Source organism: Prinia subflava, chromosome 5, assembly GCF_021018805.1.
Source record: "Prinia subflava isolate CZ2003 ecotype Zambia chromosome 5, Cam_Psub_1.2, whole genome shotgun sequence".
Classification (NCBI taxonomy): Eukaryota; Metazoa; Chordata; class Aves; order Passeriformes; family Cisticolidae; genus Prinia; species Prinia subflava.
This window is the reverse complement of record NC_086251.1, coordinates 23,984,745-23,999,684: the sequence shown is the minus strand read 5'-3', so window position 1 is coordinate 23,999,684 and position 14,940 is coordinate 23,984,745. Positions and strand designations below refer to the sequence as shown.

Genomic DNA, 14,940 nt, shown 5'->3' with positions numbered 1-14,940 from the left:
TTACCAACATTTTCCACCAGGAGAAACATTTACCATCTGTAGAACCCCCTCCAGCATGTTCAGTGTTTTTCTGCACAGCCTGTCTCAGATTTCCTCACAAGTTTCCTGGAGAATAACCCCCTCACCTTGTTGTCTCCTCCTAATAGTAAAAATAGGATTTTTTTACATTAGCTATATTTGCTTTATCGCCTTCCAGAACCACCTTGTTCCAAAGCTAAATTTCCTTTAGCACTGGATCACAGTAAGCCTTCTTTTGGATGCCCTTGGTCTCTCCCAAATAAAGACTGTTTCATAAACTCATCTGAGAAATAAAGACAGTAAAAGCAAGGATGGCAAGAGGAATGATGAAATAAACTCAGGCAAAGTGGTACCAGCTGATGTCAAGCACCACTCAGTCCTTGGGTGGAAGGGATGTGAATTCACTTTGAAATATCTGGGCCATCAAGTGGCTGGCTTTCTAAGCACATAATTATTTTTCCCAAGGTGTTCCAGCAGTGATGGAAGATGGGGGGAGGGGGGAAATCCATCACTGCTTATACAGTGTCACAGTTTGTGCTCACGTGTCCCAGAGTAAATAAAAAATGAGGATTGCCATCAGTTTATGGATAATTCCAGTGTAAGAGTGTTTAAATTACGAGAGAATATTATGCTACTCGTTCACTGAGCAACAGCCCCGTGAAAACAGGCTACTAAAAAGTGCAGCTGAAGTCTTCATTTTCTCCTTGTCTTGTTCATTCAACACAGATTCTTTCCAGCAGTTGTTTTGCAGCCTTTCAGTCCTAGAGGGTACCTGCTTTCACAGAAAAAATTCCCTGTTGCCTGCTTGGTATAAAAACACTTCCACTCCTCCCAGTGTGTCTCTAACTTCTTTAAGAGCTTTGCTTTTTTTCTGAGTGAAAAGGTCTAAAGCCTGAGGAGAGAGAAAAATCCCTCTCCCTTTAGAGGATTAAAAAATTATTTGGTTGGACTCAGAATGTGTTCTATTCAGGATCTTATGTGCAGCTCACCACTTCAGCATCCGAAAGTGTTGATCATTGCTCTCTTTTTTCCTTCTATCTGTCTCCTCACAGAGATCCAGGGGTTTTCACCATGCACAGGGGACTCTCTGTTCCATTTATATTAAACAATATATGTTAAACCATGAATACTACAGGACCTAGATTTTCTCTCCCTGGATAAATGCCTAAAAATATGAATCACAGGACTATGATTTATTTTATTCCTATTCTGAATTCTATTATTTTATTTCATTTTACCTCTAAAAACCCTTTTTGGATTATACCCTTTCATTCAAGGAATAAAATACTAGAAGAGTTTGTATTTTCAGTTCAGATAATTTTACTAACTGCTAATTTTGATTAATTTTTCTTCTTCCATAGCATTGTTTTCAGCATTCATAGACTCAATCAAGCATCTGCTCCCAGGAAATGAGAATGTCCCATTCCTTTCCTTTTCTTCCAAAAAGAGAGACCTCTTCTAATTGTCTTCTAGTAAGCTCTTACTCTTCTTTCAGGCTCTTTTCAGAAAGAGCTGGTCTGTGGTGCTTTGCTACCCCTGGATATCAGACAAACATCAGAACATATCCAGCAGACTTCTTTTGTTTCATTCATATGAAATGATCACCTTCATAAAATGATAGAAGAATCATCTAGAGGAGACCTTAAGGCATTAAACAATCCAAGGTGTTTTCCCCATATAGGATCACTGGACTTATTGGATTCTTCACAGATAATTGTCTAACCTGTTCTTAATATGTCTTCAGAACCTCCCTATATCAAATATTCAACTGTTTTTATTATCCTAGGCCCTAGAAAATTATTTTTGTAGTTTTAAATAATCATCCTTTCTGATGCTTCTTGCTTTCTTCTCCATCCACTATGAGCCCAAAGAAAAGATCATTCCTTCCTCTATTTTTTATCTGAAGAATGTTATATTCTCCTGTCAAATTTCTGGTCTAAGAATTACAGTCATTTCAAATCATCTTGCAGGTCACATTTTTCTGACCTTTGATGAATCCTGCTGCCCTCCTCTGGACTCCCTCTGATTGAATTGCACCTGTCTCAAAGTGCAACAACCAAAGCTTAGCACAGCTAAGCCAAGCTGAGGCTTTGGCCTCAGTGCAAAAGGATTGCTTCATGTCTTCCAAGCTTCCATGTCTTTTATATATCCGAGCAAGATGTTTGCCTTTATTTGCAACAGCATGACATTGACTCATGTTCAGCTTGTGATCTATCATAACAGATTCTTTTCTGTGGAGTTGCAACCTAGTCATTTACTTCTGGCTTGTGCTTATCTGGTTGGTAATTTCTGCCGTATTGTAGTACCTTGTATTTATCCCTACTGAGTTTCATTTCACTCTTTTCCTAGAAGGTCTTCCAGTTTATTGGAAAAATTTTGAATTCTAGTATTTTCCTCCAGCATATTTCAGCTGTCACAGTTTCATGTCCCTTGAAAATGTGATATACCCACTCCTCATATTACCATTCAGGTCCTCTAAGAAAACACTGAATAAAAGCAGATCCAGGACATCCCAATGCAGCTGCTGTGTCAGTGTCAAACAACTTATGGCCTCTCTGAAGGACTGGCACATACTAAAAGCATATGAGCTCTGAATCTTCTGGTACTAGTTGAAGAAGATCTGCCTGTTCAGATAATCATGTTTACCCAGTTTATAGGCTCCTTCACCTGCTATGCCCCATGCCTCACCTTTTCAACAGGGTGAGTTTTGTTTATAGCAAAACAAATATTTGCTATTAATGTGCAACCATAGTCCAGAATCTCAATTTTTATATTAAAAAAACCCAAGCCCCAAATTAAATCTCACACTTATTCTACAAATAGCCTTTAGTATGTAAGCTGAACAAAAGCCAATTCTGTTAGAACTTGCTGGAATACTGACAAAATAATTGGGAAAGATGTGACCATTTCTCTTCACAGATGTAGGGATATGATAGAAATGTCCTGATCCATTACATTCGCTGTAGTTACAACAGCAGCATGGGCTCCAAGGGCAGCACCAAGGCAGCTGGCTGATTTCAATGGACTGAACATCTCCTTGGCATCTGCTCTAGACCAGTGACTGCAGGATCTTTTGCTTGGAGCTGAAGCGCCAGCCCTGTTCACAGGCAGGCACATCGCAGACAGTAAGCCTTTGTGTACATTGCAATAAAGATGATCTGGTATTCCTCCTGACAACAGAGGCTTAACTCTCTCATCTAGCCCTGACTCTTATCCCAGCAGTCATTACTACTGTGCCCCCAGATTCCTTAACCCAACATGGACAGTTTTCCTGGCACTGTGACTGAGGCCCTGGCACAGCAGAAAACATGTGTGCTGCAAATTAACCAGCAGGAGGGTAAAGAGAGGGAAATTATAAATGTTCCCCATTTCCCAATGGGGCCCTAGTAATCAATTATTAGCCCCTGGAGGAGTAACTTACTGCTTGCTCTGTGATCATCTGATTCTGGCAGTGTTTCCTCTGCTGGAAACCTCAGACCTTTGATTAGATGCAGCAGGAATTCCTCCTTTGTTCTCTAACCTGTCTGGAGGAAGCATGCAACTAGAGAGAAGCTTTACAGGGACAAGAAAGAACTCAGGGGTAGACTTGGTATTCACAGAGCACCAGCAGCCCAGCAGTTTTGTAGTACTGGCTTATCTCATTTGAACATCACACAAATTGCTTTATCTAGGAGAGGGTCAAAGCAAAAGGTACAGAAAAGCTGAAAGGAAAAACAAAGAAGTCCTGACTTTACTTTGGCTTGGATTGGTTGGCCAACAGGATCTACACTAAATTTCTGAGTGCCAAACGAGAAGTAAGAGGCTTTTAATTTCTACTGGGTGAAAATCAGAGACAGTATTTCAAATATTGTAAGATGAACTATGAAATTTCCAAGTCTTAATGTGTCTTCCAAGACAGTACAAAGAACCTCATCCCTACAGACTAGTCAGTAAACTGTAATTCGGTGGACCATCATTTTCCTTAACTGTGCACCTTGCAGTAGCATTCATGCTTCATACTTTGGTGACTTAAAAAGATGACTGCATGGAAGAGTTCAGGAGTAAAACCCACCAAATCCTAACATCTGACCTCAGCCCTAGGCTTCAGCATCTGTACGACTATAGCAATTTTAAACGCTATTTTTTCTCTATTCTTTTGCCTAAAAGTCAATGCAGAGATGAGTAGCTCTTGGAGGCAGATGTTTCTCAGCTGAAAATACTATACTCTCAGAGGTACTCACCTCCTTGGAAATCTACTGTCACTACCAGTACCAGTTCATTTCATTGCTTTCTGCCTATGACTAACCATAAGAATGGGTGAAATTCTAGCACAATGACAGTGATCACTCAAAGGCTCACTGCCTGTCCACTTTCTGCTAGCACTGGCCTCTTTTTCTTTTGGTCTTCATATTACAGGGTGCTCTGCACAGAAGGTTCAAACTATCTTGACTGTTTACACCTTTGACATATCATTTTTCTCTGTATGCCTGTGTTCATCTAGGTCACTATTTTATACAAGAGTAAGTCTTCCCAGAGCTGGTGATGAACAGGCAGCCTTGCTGCTCTTCCAAAATACACCTTTTATTAAAATGGAGACTATAGAAGCTACCACACAGTACATGACTACAGGTCACAGAATAGTTACTCTGTTTTTTTCACAAGTATAGCCGCTGCCATTGTGGGCCCAGACAGCCTTCTGTACTTGGAAAATATGAATGGTTCCCAGTTTATGAATGAAGAGCACAGCACAATGGATAGATGATTATACAAGTAAAATACAAATAGCAACAACACAACTAAAACATAAATAACAACAAAAAGGGTTCTGAGTTTTGGCGCCAAATCTCTGGTTCCAATGCATTTTACTTCTGCATCTGTTTCTTCACCTACAAAACAGCAAATGTCTATAACACTAATAAATGATCAGATTTAAACCAATTTTATATCAAAGCTATGAGTTCTCCATTATGGTAACCAAATGCCCTCTGAAGGCATTGCTTCCTTCAGATGGAAAATACAAAACTCATCTGCAGAGCCTAGTCCATGAGCCATTCAGCACTTTGAATTATAGCTTTTTAGAGGGAAACAGAAGGAATGCACAGGGTAATGCTACTCCATTGGGAATCCTCATTCTTCCTTGACATATCTCTTAGTGCTACAAATTAACCCTTAAAAATGGCTAGACAAGCGAACAGCTGCCATATGCCAAGATAGGATTGCAGCCTCACTGGTAAAGTGTTTCAAACTCTTGTTACACATCATGTCCCTGGAGAAGAGAAACTGCAGAAGGTTGCAATAGCATCAGAATGAATAATTGAAGCTCGGCTCATTCAGTATGTGCATAAACGGAAGGGTCACGATGCTGCCTTCTAGTCAGCCGGCAGTGCAGAAACTCACCAGTGTCTAATAGAAACATCGTCTGGAGATACTGACCTACTTCTCTGGGAGCTTTTACAGAGGGGGTTCAGGAGATGACAGTGGGATGGCCAAATACACAGAGGATTAAATCATATTATCTAACAGAAAACCGTACATTACAGAATCAGTTGCATATGCTACTCTTGGAAAAACCCTCGGGACTTTGTTCCACCGAGAAACCAGAAATCCATGCAAGATGAATGCTATTTCCGACCTGAGAAACTGTCCCTCTGAGAATTTGCCAGGATGTTCTTCACCATGGCGAGTCCCTGGGAGGTTTTCCTACCTTGTCTCCATGTCAAGTGGGGCCAAAATTTTATCCCCTTTCCCACACAAACTCTGCAGCCATTTAATATTGGGAATGATAGGCGTGAGGGAGGGTAACTCGGGCATTTCCCGCTATTGTCCAGCCGCTCGCTGGGAGCGGAGGGAGCGCAGCCCGCCCGGGCGGCCGCCCACGCCCTGCCCGCCGCTCCGAGGGCCACGGGCTGGGACACCGCGGATGCCCCGAGCGCAGCCCCCTCCTGCAGGACCGCGGCGGCCGCCGCCAGAGCCCCGACGGCCCCTCCGCTCCGCACCGGCGGCCACCCCTCAGGGGCCGCCGGGGCCAGGCCCGCTCGCGGCCCCGCGCCCATCGCCCCCGTCCGAGCGGGGGTTCCCGTCCCCGTGCCCGGCCCTGCAGGTGCAGCGCGGCCCCGGCGGCTCCCCCGGCACGGTACCTGCTGCGCCCCGCGGCGGCGGCGGGCTCGGAGCGCGGTGCGGAGCGCGGTGCGGAGCGGGGCCGGGCGCTGCCTGCGCACTGACAGCTCGGGAGCCGCGGCGGCGGCGGGGGCCGGGGCTGGGAGGGGGCCTCGGGCACCCGGGGCTCCGGCGCCGAATCAGTGACGGGAGGAGGGCCCGGGGGCGGGCGGGAGCGGGGAAGGGGAGGGGGCGGCGGGGCGAGGGGCTTGGAGCCCCTGTCAGCGCCGCAGCCCCGGCGGCCTCCGGGAGGCGCCGGCGGCCGCGGGCGCTGCGGGCCGGGGCGGCGTGCGGGCGCCCACAAGGACAGGGGTGACCGGGCGATGCGGCGCTGTGAGACGGCCGGGCCGGGCTCCCCGCTGCCTTCCCGGGAGGAGAGGGCGCTGGGGACGCTACGGGATGATGCCCCTCGCTCAGCACAGCGGCGGCTGAGCGAGGCGGGCGAGCTCCCGGCGCCCGTCCCCGCCCGGGGCACAGGGCAGCGGTGCGGGAGCGCCCGGAGCGCCGGGGCGGCAGCGCAGCGCCCTCCAGTCCCGGGCCGAGCCGCCCGGGACGGGGGGCACGAACTCGGTCAGGCCGGTGAGGGAGAGCAAACAGCCTTAGCTAGACCAAAGGAGGTGACTGCAGTAAGCGACAGGCTTTTGGCTGCCCAAGATCATGTTCATGTCTGATCTTCTGCTCTGGGGATTTGTGAGTCCCAAAGCATGTCTGTAGACTAACTGTGTTATCTGGTTTATCAAAAGCTTGTATCTCTCTCTAGAAAGCTTGGTTTGCCTTAGATCATCACCTAACAACAACGAGGCTACTACTTGTTCCTTTGAAGGCTGGCATTGATTTTTGCTGACAGCAAAATAGTAGGCTTTTCACATTCCTGATCTGAGCTGAAGAGCAAATTTGGGGTTTTGTAAAGTGTGTTTATTATTAACCCTGTAAAATCTAATGCTGACTTCCAAACAGAAGATTTAAAGATGTGGATGATTAAGAAATGTTCCGGCTCTGCCATCCAAGCTCCATCTCCACTTACCCTCTTGTGGCAGACACCAGGACTTTCTCCTGTTGCAGCAGCAGACACATTTGAATCAGTTTTCACAAAAGACGTGTACCAGTCACAAGGCTGATTCTTACAGTAGACAGAAAGGGAAAAAAAAAACAACAAAAACCCAAACTAAAAAGTTTTCTTCTGAGAGGAAGAGGACTGACAGATGGGATGACCATAAAGTAATTTACTCTTTGGTGCGAGGATGCAATTTATGGCATAACAAGAACTTCCTAATGTTCCATATCTTGTCTAACATGGTGTGCATATATTAAATACCTGTCACCCTGCAAATCCTCCCTAACTCTGTACTCACCAGGCACTGCATTGTCCCTGTGTTGTATCTTTTCCCTCCCTCCTACAGAGGAAAACAAAGGTGTTGATGACAGGCAGAATGAAACATGAGAGAGTTAGAGACTAACCCTCATGTGGGTCTGTCAGCTGAGCAGAGTATATCCTGGATGGGCTCACATCCAGCTGGTACTGCTGGCTAAACATATTTTGTGCTCTCTTAACAGCTTCTTTACACATTTCAAAGGACAGATTACTCAACACTCAATTCACTGCTTCTGGAGGGATGAATGGACCACTGACTCCCAGGATATGAGAATGCTCATCTTGGATATAAACTAGACAAATCTGTTCCTTTTAATCATCTAGCAATGATAGCAGTGATGAGTAATTATCAACAGCATGATAAACTATCCTTCTAAATCTCTATGTTGCCACTGGGGTCTCAGTGATCGAGTACTAAGATACTACAGTATTATAAAATAGATGTGTATTTTGCATTGTCCTGTGCAGTCCAGATGAGCAGTGCTCTGTTCTGCCTCTGCCAGACAGTTTTTCTTTCTCCATGGGCCAATGCTAGTACATGCCTCCTGTGCCCCAGCGGAGGAAAGGCAGAGGGCTGCAAAGACAACTGTGCTTCCACCCAGTAGCAGCTGGTGGATTTACTGCGTCCCCTTGGGGAAGTGCTAAAACTGAGCAGAGTAGCCTTATCTTTGGGTTCCCAGGAAAGAGGCTGGAGAAGGTTTTGTGGGGGGAAAGGAAGACTTCCCAAAAATGGAGAGTGGAAAAAGACCTTTTACTCCCACCTCATACTGTTGCCTTCACTGCAGGTGATAGTCCTTCCCACAAGGACATGAAGCCCCATGGGTGCACTGGAATGCTTTTTTTTGGTGTTAGTATTCTGAAAATTCTCATGGCATAACTCATTAATAAATGAAGTATATTTGAAGTATAAGAATCAGTGTTATAAAGTTCAAGACTGTGGAAGAGGATGCTTATATTTATTTTAAATGAAACTGATTTTGGTCACTTGCACCCATTCACTCCTATTGCACACATTCACTCATAGTCACAAGCACCAAGATGTGTGAGTGTGTGGTCTGCTCAGGACTCTGTGTGTGTGTGTGACACAGACAGGGGACAGTCACTCCTGAGTCCTTGGGATGCCTCTTAGGTTTGTCTTGATCAGGCACAACAAACCTCAGTACTGACAAGCTATTTTACTCCTGGGAGTCAGGATATCATGGCATAACTATGACCTCAGTTTTGCGTTTTTCATCCTCCCTAATTCTTAGGCAACGCTGCTGCCCATCATCTTTATTTTCTCATTCTGGATGTCTTTACTGCCACCTTCCTGTTGAGAGAGAAGGGATGGGCCACCTTTGATTTGACTGTGTTGGAGGACAGACCTTCTGGTCCTGAGGTATGCATATTCCTTACTACCTGCCGTATTACTGTTGCTTGTACCCTTGTTCAAAAAATATGTGCCATATTTTTAAGCCTTGATGTTTATTGTATCACTATAATGATAAAAAATGTCAAAGTAAATGGTGATTCAAACAAGCCTAAGGATTAAGAAGAATACCTGAAGAATATATAGACTCACCAATACATAAACCAACCTATAGTGGGACAGTGTAAGGCTAAAAGAAATAAACCTCTGTGGTCCATGTGTCAAAAATCCTGCATTAGGCTGCTACTGTTTACTTATTTATTACAAACCTGGAAATGGAATGATCAGCTCTTGGCAGATGTTATCACTTGACTTACAGTGACGTCTCTCAACAGCAGAATACATCATTAATGACTATCATGGGTGAATAACTAAAATGATTTTTTGAGACCCCATCTGCAAATACTGTTCTTGGAAATGGAGAGATTTGGTGAGCTTTGTTTTAGTTTGTTTCTTTTCATGGTCTGGGTTTCTATGATTCTGAATAGCCTCCTTAAGAGAGGTATGTGTACCATTTCCCTTAGAAGAATTTAAAGCTTGAGCCTTGAGGGTCATTGATCATATCAGGTGTCTGGAGAGTGTTGTAATGGCAGAAAAACAAGTGTAGACAAATTTTGTGTTGAAATTTGGAGTATCTCAATCTAGAAAGGTAGATCAGAGGGCAGCCATGATCACATCTTAGAGTGCATGAATGAGGAGGGAACAACAGCTGTGATCAGTGCTGGATGTGCTTTCCTTGCATGTGTTTTCCTTTTCTTGCCAATTGCGAGAGATGCTGGATGCATGTGGTGCATGCCAGCAGAAATGCAGTGTAAGTTATGTTCACGTGATTGAAGTGCAATTCTGCATATAGTGAGAGCTGATTAATATTTCTTGAAAGACTACATTGGGAATCACTGGCAGGGGCCACAGAGAAAATAGCACCAGGAAAATGAAGAAAGGCTGAAACCTTTGTGACTGATTGGTAAAAAAAATCTGGTAAACACTCAACTTATTGAATAGATATTAGACTCCCAGCAAGACACCTACTGAGGAACTTGTCTGGCAAGATGTAATAGAAAATTTCGGGAGATATCTGATGGAAGTTCTTGCAAGAAGGTGAGCAATAGCTGCTGGTGACTCCATGAAGAAAAAGGACAGGTGAAGCAAACAGCACAGTGATAACCAGGCAGAATGCTGCAATTTTAATGCACTTGACAAAACAAATGCTGATCTTTCTACCAGAGAAGCAGTCAGGAACACAAAAAACACAATAGAAGAACGTAGAAAAATATATTTTGAACTCAGTATATGGAACACAATAAGGTGTCAAAGAAATATTTAGAGAACTATTTCACTTGTTTGTCTCCTAGAGCCTGAGAAGAAAAATAATAAAATACAATTCTTGATGATAAAGAGAATTTTGATATAACTGACAACACAGGGCTGTCAGAATGATTCTCTGACTAGAATGCTGAGGGTTTACATAACCTGTGTGGGAAGGAAGGTGAGGTATAATTCCATGAAACTTGAACTTCTGACAAGCATTTCACAATGACCAAACATGAAAAGAATGTCAAAATTCTCCTGGAAGAAATGAAGTATTTTCCCTTATATTTGAAGAAGTTGACATATGTCAGAGAGATGTACAACTCTGAATTCCACTGGGACACCTGCAGACACATGTATAGGTCTTGTACAAACTCAGCAAGAGATCGCCTGACACCACAATCAAATCTATCTCACCCAGTTAGGAGAAACAAACAAGGAAGCAAGCAAGCAAACAGACAAAAAGAAACCCAAACAACAATTGGGTTTAAAACTTTAGAACAGTTTGCCTAACAAGAAGTTAGTTCCTATCCAACTACTAAAGAAGAAAACCATCTTTACAGGTATAGGCTATCCCCTTTTTCTTACAGTCTTTGTCCTTTTTCCTTACAAATATTCTGGAAAATTTATTCCTTTCACAGGAAATTGATAAATAGGGTACAAGTTGAATATCATAACCAAGACTTTAATGTCTATATTGAATAATACTGATCCATCTTCATCTAAAGATGAAGATCAGTTAGCATATGCAAGCAGGAAACTTAACAATATCATTGTAATTGGATCCATTCAGAATCCCAAATAAAACCCTAAAATTTGTAGATGGTAGCTGCAGAAACAGAGAAGCAATTATTTCCTTAATGCATAAATATTTTAACTAAAATGGTATCCACTGACAGCTAAGCTCAGAGTTTTCTTAGTGATAATAAAATTTGTCCATTAAAACTCACTGATTTTTTTTACAAAACTATCTTTCATATCTAAATGAAGACAATATAAGTCTCTATTTAGACTCATAATAAAGCCATTTTGAAATCTTCCTTTCCACAGTGTGTACCTATATGTATGTATCTCTGGTTTTCCTGTATGTCCTTTGAATTAAATTCTGAATTATGTGGGCATTTACTCACAACAGCTAAAATTACTTTTAATTTCTGAGCTGTGTTCCTAAAAATCTGAATATTAAACCCTCATCTTCTCTCCACGAGACTAATCAGAATATGTGTCAAAGACACTGAGAAAAATCTTTACAGGGTTGATCAATCTTTTCAGTAACTAAGGTCTTCAAGGTTTCAATTTGAAAATGTGCATATCCTCAGAATTCCAACGTATTCCTCATTTTTATGTGCATTTGAGTTTCCACATTTTTCACATTCTGTAAATGGACACATTTTTATTACTATCAGTTCTCCTTTAGGGATCCTTGAGATTTAAGAACTCTCCTTATTAGTTGAAATTATAGAATAAACATGTTGCTAAGCTATTTTTACCAATAACAACATGCTTGGAAATCTTGAACCTCTGTGAATATAACTGAACAAATGTAAACAACACTGGTTGAGCAGTAACCTCTAACCTTCTGCATTTTTTTTCTTGCCCCTCAATTGTGTTCTTAAATGTTTCTGAATGAGTACATAGACTCCCATGTGGTAATCCACATTAGGAAATGGATATGTGTGAAAAATAGTTGAAGAAGAAAAGAAAATGCAATTCATCACCTGGATGAGGTTCCTAGTCCTGATCATTGCACATTTCCACAAACTACTGCCCTGGCATCTGTCAGAAATTGGTCGTGGGCAAGGACAGCCTAAGGCAGTAGAAGAAATATCTGTCAATCAGCATCCTCAAGCTCATACACAGCCTGCTGGAAACACCATGTTAGGTCTTTTTAACAGGGCTTATATAAACCTGGCTGTACTTAGGTAGTTCCTTCAACTATCTTAATTGTCAGTAAAATCCCCCTTTTTCTAAACGTGAGCACAGGCCAATAATCATATAGAAACACCCCAGCTCTTCAAGATAGCCTTTTTCACTTCCATGGTTCTCAATTTAGCACTTAACTGTGTCTGTTGAAATAAGCTACCAGTCTGCATGTGTGATAAGTCACATTATTTTGAGTGAATTATGACACAACAGAAGTGTCTGCAATAAATCACCCATCTACACTACCCTGCCCACTCAACAGAACACAGCCATAAAGTCTCATTTCTTGAGTGATGATTTCTTCACTATTTTTTATTTCAAACAGTGCTGAAAAATAGCAGCCTCCTATTTTCATTCCCTGTTAAAGACAACTCTGATTGAAGCCCAGATCTTCATAACAAAGTCCAAGCTTTTTACTGCATATATGTTTCTGAGAAGAATCAGTGATCAGAGAGCAGCAGTGTCCTTAACTCATTTAAAAAAGAGAAATGAACAGCATATATTTTGAAGACAACTTCTACATTTGGAAACCTTCCCTGCCACTCTTGAGACAGGTGCTATGGAAGATGGCTCCAAGTTTATCACTCAAAAAGTATTTTTCCTTCAAAAAATTTCCTACCCAGCTGCTATCTGTGTTAAGTTATACATATGTAACTCAACAGACAGAAGAAGGTACTTTTGTCTTTCCATCTATGCCAGGTCCTTTGTCTGCAAACAATGAGCTTTGTTGTTTGAATAAAAATATTTTCCTGATATTCATGTCTCTAACTGAAATTATAGTTTGAACCTAACACACATTCAATTAATTATAATATACGAGTAATTTTCTTTTCTTGTTACTCCTTGAAGCAGAAATATTGATGTACAAAACTGAATTCCATTTTCTTCTAAATAGCATACATAACGGGACAGAAACTCTCATCATGCCCTACTTTCTTTGCAGCTCTGCTCTCATTCCCTGCTTCTCTATAGGAAAAGTAAATTTGATCAAATTTCTACTGTTTGGTAGTTTCTAACTCTGTAAATAGTCTTTCCATGCATTAAGCTGTTTAGAAAATTTACAGTTCTTCCTGAGATCCCAAATATTCACATTCTGATGTGTAACTTCTTACCCAGTATACTCCAATCCCCCTGAAATCTCACGAGTGAATCATGCAGTCTTGGATTGCTAGCTGTACAATTTGCTAGGTAATTTAGGCATGCAGATATTGCATACAAAAGTAAGTGATAGAAATTAAAGTTTTTGTTCTTTTATTGTGCACTATTCAAAGTGACAAGGAACCTGGTATTCCTTTGAAATGCTAAGTACAAGTAATATTAAATATTGTTAAGTAATATTAAATATTGAATGTAAGCCTTGTAAACCTTTTTCTCAGTAAAAATTCAGTTTCTCCTAAAGAAATAACTAATATCTTGAAAGAAAATCCTTCCACATTGTGGCCATTCTAGATAACACCTCTTGGATATCTGCACTCCTGCTAATTGTTTGGAAATTAATTTAATTTCCCACTATCTACCTTTTTCAGATGCATCTTTATTATACCTGAAGGTTTCTCCAGATCCAGGCATTCAGCCCAAAAATTCATGTTTGTATACCCTAAAGCTAAATCATTTAAAGGTAAAATTGTTCTACTAAACTAAAAGGTACCCAGCTTAATGCATACAATGCAGTGCACATGCAAAGCTGTGCATATTACACATATTACTTCGACCACAACTTTAGGGAGGCTGACTATGTTTCTTCCTGGTGATCAACACACTCTAAACTTAGCTTCCCCTGTAATACTTCATATTATTGTTCCAAATTACTTTAATATGATGGCCCATAAAGCTCATCCTCTTAACCCAAATGTATTCAGTGAATTAAAAACAGTCCCCACAGTAGCAATCAAATGTCTCCTGTGCCTACTCATCACAGGAAGCAGTCATCCTTGATGAATTCTATCAAGCTAAGCTACAGCAACCAGCAGCTTCTTTCCCATCATCCAGCTGTACTTCTATGTTAAAATCCCTGTCAGTTATACAAAAAAGTCTGCCCCTCTCCAGTGTGTAGGTGTATCAAAATTCAAATTAAAAGAAAACACATCCAGTTGTTTAATATTTGTCTCCCCGGTTCTATGGCTAAAGGCAAGCTCCCTCTGTGTTTTCTCATTCCCCTTTCTTTCGAATTTCAATGAAATGTTTTTTTCATCTCTTGCTTCACAGAGACAATCACTGAACTGCAGAACCCAAATACTTGTATTAAGCCCTCCAGCTCTCTACCTAACAGGACATTGTGGTAGGACCCTTCTTAGATGGTTGGAGATAAGTGTTCAACACTTATTCTGTACTTTAGTGATTTACCTCTAGCATTAATATAGTATCTTTGCTACACTTGCATGAAGTTCAGGACTGGCACATCACAAAACCAGGTTTCAGGCAGGTTTCTGGCCAAGCAAGTGGCTCTTCTTCAGGGGAAAGGAGGTGTTATTGGCTGAAGTTATTCTTTCTCTTTTCTCTTTTCCTCTCTCACTTCCTCCTCTTCTCCTTGCAGATGGTGCCAAAAGTGTGTTTATTAGTGACTGATGCCAGGGAAACAAAGCTCGCGTGACTCCTGTGTGGTCTCTGTTCTATTTGCCCGCCCACTGATTTCATGTTTTCATTCACTTTAATGACTCTACAGCAACCAGCCACACAATTATGCCCCTATGATTTACAGGACTAAATAGGCTTCTGATGAAGGGTTTTGTGCTGATTTATTTGTAATAACTTTCCCCCCAGTTGTTAGCCCAAGACA

At 41.9% G+C, this 14,940-nt stretch overlaps 1 protein-coding gene across 8 annotated transcripts in view; it reads right to left on the bottom strand.

Moving 5' to 3' along the window:
* Nucleotides 1–14,940, bottom strand: part of C1QTNF4 (C1q and TNF related 4) — a 49,063-nt gene that overhangs the window by 14,470 nt on the left and 19,653 nt on the right. Inside the window, exon 1 of one of the 8 annotated variants that reach the window (XM_063398391.1) lies at nt 6,135–6,264. The exons of the other annotated variants lie outside the window; for them this stretch is intronic. The gene's annotated coding sequence lies outside the window, so the exon portion shown is untranslated. Of the gene's footprint in view, nt 1–6,134; nt 6,265–14,940 lie in introns of those variants that run through there. 8 annotated transcript variants of the gene reach the window in all.